At 32.7% G+C, this 5,000-nt stretch overlaps 1 long non-coding RNA gene across 1 annotated transcript in view; it reads left to right on the plus strand.

Moving 5' to 3' along the window:
• Positions 1 to 1,448: 1,448 nt before the first annotated feature.
• LOC106867439 (uncharacterized) overlaps positions 1,449 to 5,000 on the plus strand; it is a 3,610-nt gene continuing 58 nt past the window's right edge. The window contains exons 1-3 of the long non-coding RNA XR_001409147.2: positions 1,449 to 1,531; positions 3,795 to 3,854; positions 4,774 to 5,000. The exon at positions 4,774 to 5,000 is cut by the window's right edge and continues 58 nt beyond it. This is a non-coding gene — a long non-coding RNA (uncharacterized LOC106867439). The remainder of the gene's footprint in view (positions 1,532 to 3,794; positions 3,855 to 4,773) is intronic.

A 5,000-nucleotide genomic window follows, 5' to 3' on the forward strand; every position in this document is an offset into this window, starting at 1 on the left:
TAATCATAAATATGATGATAATTGGTTTTACCGATAAAGGTACTTATTTAATCGATCCCGAAAGGATGGAAAGCAAATTTGACCTCGGCGGAATTTGAACTCAGAATGTAACGGCAGACGAAATACCGTTAAGAATTTCGCCCGGCGTGCTAACTACTCAGCCAGCTTGCTGCCTTGCATAAGCACACACTTATACACAGAAACTAAAACCTGGGTAATGTCCTGACTCAGACATACAGACCTCTAACAGACATACAAATATTTATACCTAATCAATAAATGGAAATACCCTATGCAACAATGGTTTAAAGCATTTGAATGACTTTCTTTTCTGCCCCTTTCTTGAGAGAAAGAAAGGAACATTCACGAAAATATTGGATTCACAGACATTTGTAGTTAAGATATCCTGTCTGTATTTTGTTGTATATTATTTTATAGAAATCTAATAACATAAGAAAACAACACCTTGTCCAGTTTGTTGATAATTGCCTCTGTTTCTCTCTGCTAGGGGGCCTAGCTTTGTGCATTACCGTTGTCTTTTCTCCAGTGATTACTTGATGAAATGTATAAATTGTTGAGTAAAGGAAGGTGGACTTCCTTTTAGTGCATTGCTCACACAATCGTAACACACTGGTTTCAATTCCTAGACAGGGTAGTGCTTTGTATCCTTGACCAAAATACTTGATTTCTCGATAGTCTTATCTGCTCATCAGCAAATAAATAGTCCTACGTCTAACATGTCTCCAGTTAAGAGGAAAACGCCTCCATATTAGCCGGCTTTATGAACCCAAGGTCTCGGCACTGTACTTTAGTAGATGCTGATAACCTCATTCTTATAAAGTCAATGTGGCGTCTACTGAAGCGACAGCTTTGTAACAACATACTATTTAGAAGTAAGCGGAGCAAACGTCTGGCGTGTTATTTTTCAATGTGGATGTTACTGCCATTATTTTCGCTGTTGTTGCTATCACTGACGTCGTTAGCACTGCTTAAAAAGACAACAAAAGTAGACCGCGTTTGTCGTGGATATAGTGCGGACAGCGTTATTGAAATTGCTGCAGCTGCAGTTGCCATTAGCAACCGAACTTTTGTTCTGTTCTGACGTAATAGATCATTAATAGATCATTATGTGACGTCAATGAAATCGGTAACCATGGGAATGACAGCTGTAATTCAAATGCCGCAAGCATTTAACGAAAAGTAACTGGTGACCGAGAAGCTGTTGCTTTTTCACCTTCCTCTTAGAGTTCTCTCTCCAATTCTCTCTTTCTCTGTTCAAGTATAATCATCACGCCTGCTGTGACCCACAGAAATTCCACGTTTAATTTTTTTTTTTTATTTCTATATCGATGTATAAATTAATAGATTCACATAACACTGCTCTTTTCAATTATATAGTTTCAATTTGTCTTTTGACTGTGTTCGATATTTTTGGCTTCGTTAAAGTGCAACATTCGAGTAAATGGTCTTGACAAATATAAAATTTATAGAATTTCGCCAGTAGATCGAATATTCTTTCTTCTAAATAAAGGTGAATTCTCTTCAGATCAACTTTTTTTTTTCTTTTCAATAATATTGAAAATAATTTATTGACCGTGCTATTTCATGTACGATATGTATATTGGCACAATTGTGAGGTCACACGTATGTTTACAGGTATTTTCAGCATTCCGAAATCGCTGATCTTAGGCGAATCGTTTCTGTTTCAATTTCCGTTTTATGATTATTTCTGTTTCTACAACTCTATGTCGGATATTTTCCTCCACATAAATTGCTTTTTTTATTATTATTATTATTATTATTATTATTATTATTATTATTATTATTATTATTATTATTATTATTATTATTATTATTATTATTATTATTTCTTTTTTTTTTCTAGTTTTAGTTTTAATCTGCATCTTTGTTACAGTTACTTGCCTAGTCACACCTGGCTTCCTAGGGTGAGTGAAGGATAACAGATGTTACAGTTTGCTTGAAAGCTTGGAGAGGGGAGTTAGTGAAATATATTCATGTAAAACAACACAGACATGTCAATGGATAGGATTTTTCTAAGGATGTGGGCAGTATTTGTCAGCGCAATCTTTTGGATTTCTTTGAGACATGGTTCTCCTGGGAACTTATCTAGATGTTTCTGACGTACCTTTTTTTTATCAAACCTAGGCACCTATTATTATTATTATTATTATTATTATTATTATTATTATTATTATTATTATTATTATTATTATTATTATTATTATTATTGTACGCTCCTGAACTGCAGATAATATATTATGTGAGTTGTGCTATCGAATTGAAAAAATCTCACGTGGCGTGGAGGATCATACCAGCAGTCATAATGATTTGTTTGTTTAGATCTATAAAAGTCATTTTCGTCCACTTTTTCTTCTTCTTGTTATCATAGAGTCCTAACACATTATACATACATAGACTTCTACTTTCTTTCTACCTAAGGAGCTCATTTCCATTGTAAGTCTCATAAGATGCATTTACTTTATTGGTTTCTCCATTTCCTTGCTTGTGATGTCTTCAAGAATAGATTATCAAAATGTTTGTCGGACTGGAGGTTCTTAAGTTGGTGTTGCTAATAATTATATCCATATAGATTATTTTGATAACATTGATAATCCGAAAACGCTTTTCCTTAATTAGTGCAGCAAAGGTCATATTATCTAACAGAAATAGTTGGCAACTCAATCATATTTATAGATACACTCACTCTGAATTTCGAAGGATTGGACAGTGAAAAGTGATTTGTCATCATTTATCTCATCACGTTGCTAGACTTTTCTGCACTTGATATCAACCGCTTGTTCATTATTTTATTTTTATGTTAACATCAGCTAGTAATCTCCTGCTGTTACAATGAGACATTATATTTTCGTTTTCAGACTGATCTTTCAGTTTGCTTTATATAATTCCATAGGAATTTTGCAATCATTTGGTCATTCAGTGGATTTCAAATAGTAATTTCATAAGTGTACTCAGGAAGTATGTTCTGATTTGCTCTCTCTTCTATTCTCGTTTAAGTTTGAATTTATTTCCTGCTAGAGGTAGAAATATGTTTTATATTTTCTTTGTGATTCGTTTTAATCTACTCAGCTGCTATTGCTTAGAATCTACTTATTTTTGTCTAGTAGACACTTTTATTAAATTGTTAGCCATTGTATATTGATATCAGTTACCGCGTTTTCCGTCGTCGAAGAAAACTTTTTCTTTCTTTTTTCCAAGTCCTTCAGTTTATCTATGTACCAATTCATCACTTTAAAGCTATCGATTACAGCAGGAACATATTCATATCTGTCATTTCTAGCATTAAGATCAGATTTTCATAGTTGTCTACCTCTTCTGTAGATCTCTCACACAAATTTCTTGCACCTTTCTATGTCTTGTAAGATATTTATTTCTCCTAGCTATAATTATATGTATCACTTTGTCTCTTTTCACCCTGCGATTTCAAACTCAGCTTAAACAAAATATTCTCAGTTTGAGTCATATTAATTCGTGGTCTGATTTTAATACGAATTACTTATCCCATACACATTCTGAAATCCTGGTTAAATCGATGAACTTTCTTTAAATAAGTTCATTTATTATATTGTCGATTGTACTTTAAACTGTTTTTCTGCAGAGCCACTGATTTATATTTTGCCTGTAACATTTTGTATAACTTATGGTTAAGTTGAAATGATCTGTTAATAGCGGATATACTCGTATAGAGAGGTTTGGTAACATGGAAATTCCTTATAGAATTTCTTTTATCGTTTATCATTCTTATTAATCTCCAGAAATTAAATAAAAGATTCCAGGTGAAAATGGATGATTGCCATTTAAAGATCTGAGATAAGGTAAGTTAATCCCATGTATTTCTATAAAGTTTTTTTATTGATATAAGTGAATAATATATAAACAATAATTTTTCATGTAAATTGAGTTCATGTGTTGCAAATGCTATGAATATTAAGCACAAGCTTCAACAGTTTGACAATTTTAAAGGATGTAATGGCATATATTCGTGAACCGCTTCACCTCTAATTTACATCTGTTAGCCCATTATAGAAGAAAGATGACATAAAATGTGTTGAATATGTTTAAATCTTCTATGCAAAAGCATCAAACACCCAGGACAAGTCTTCAATTCTTTGCATGCATCGGATTGCAATGGAGGCCAATATACAAAGCTTCTAATATTTCTCTGTTAGTTTCTACTTCGAAAAATAAGAGAAACAAATTAATTGGTTCCAGTTTTGGCAAACGTCAGCAGATTTATGGGAGGCCGAGCCGATTACATCGACTAGTACTTAGTATATCAATCCTCAATGATAAAAGAAAAAGTCAACTTGAGCGACATTGTACGCTAGCGAATGCGGAATATCCAGACAAAGAAATACACGGTCTCAAATCAAAACACCGTCTGGAAAGTTACGTATAATTAGTAGCGTGATAAAGGGAACACCTCAGACATAAAATTTTGTCAAAAATAATTTGGTAACTTTGTATCTTCCCGCTCACTTTATGGAATCTCTAAATAATTATAATTTCGAATCAAGTCCTATATTAAAACGTAACCAAATCAGTCTCAGTTAAGTAAGAAATAAAGAAGAAAATGGATGAAAATACCATATCTTAAATTGTAAGCGTTCCATTTCTGAGAAAATAATTAAAATTTTCTACAAAATTACAACCGATAAAATAATAAGGATATCGATTTTTACACCGAGCTGACTTTGGCATAAATGATATTGATAATAATCTTTTCTACTCTAGGCACAAGAAAATTGAATCCGGTTCCTTAAAATTAACATCTTCATCACTTAAATCGGCACAATATTTTGTAGCTCATATTTTTGACAAGGTTGTCACCATACAATTTTTCTCATAGAGCTCTTTCATCTGAAGTAAATCTCGAACTCAGAAGAATGGCTGTGAAAACAGCTTAGAAGATTGGCTAAATACCTTTACAAAAGGAGGAAAAACGTAGAAGTAACCAGCAA

The sequence above is a fragment of the Octopus bimaculoides genome, chromosome 5, assembly GCF_001194135.2.
Source record: "Octopus bimaculoides isolate UCB-OBI-ISO-001 chromosome 5, ASM119413v2, whole genome shotgun sequence".
In the NCBI taxonomy this organism is placed as follows: domain Eukaryota; kingdom Metazoa; phylum Mollusca; class Cephalopoda; order Octopoda; family Octopodidae; genus Octopus; species Octopus bimaculoides.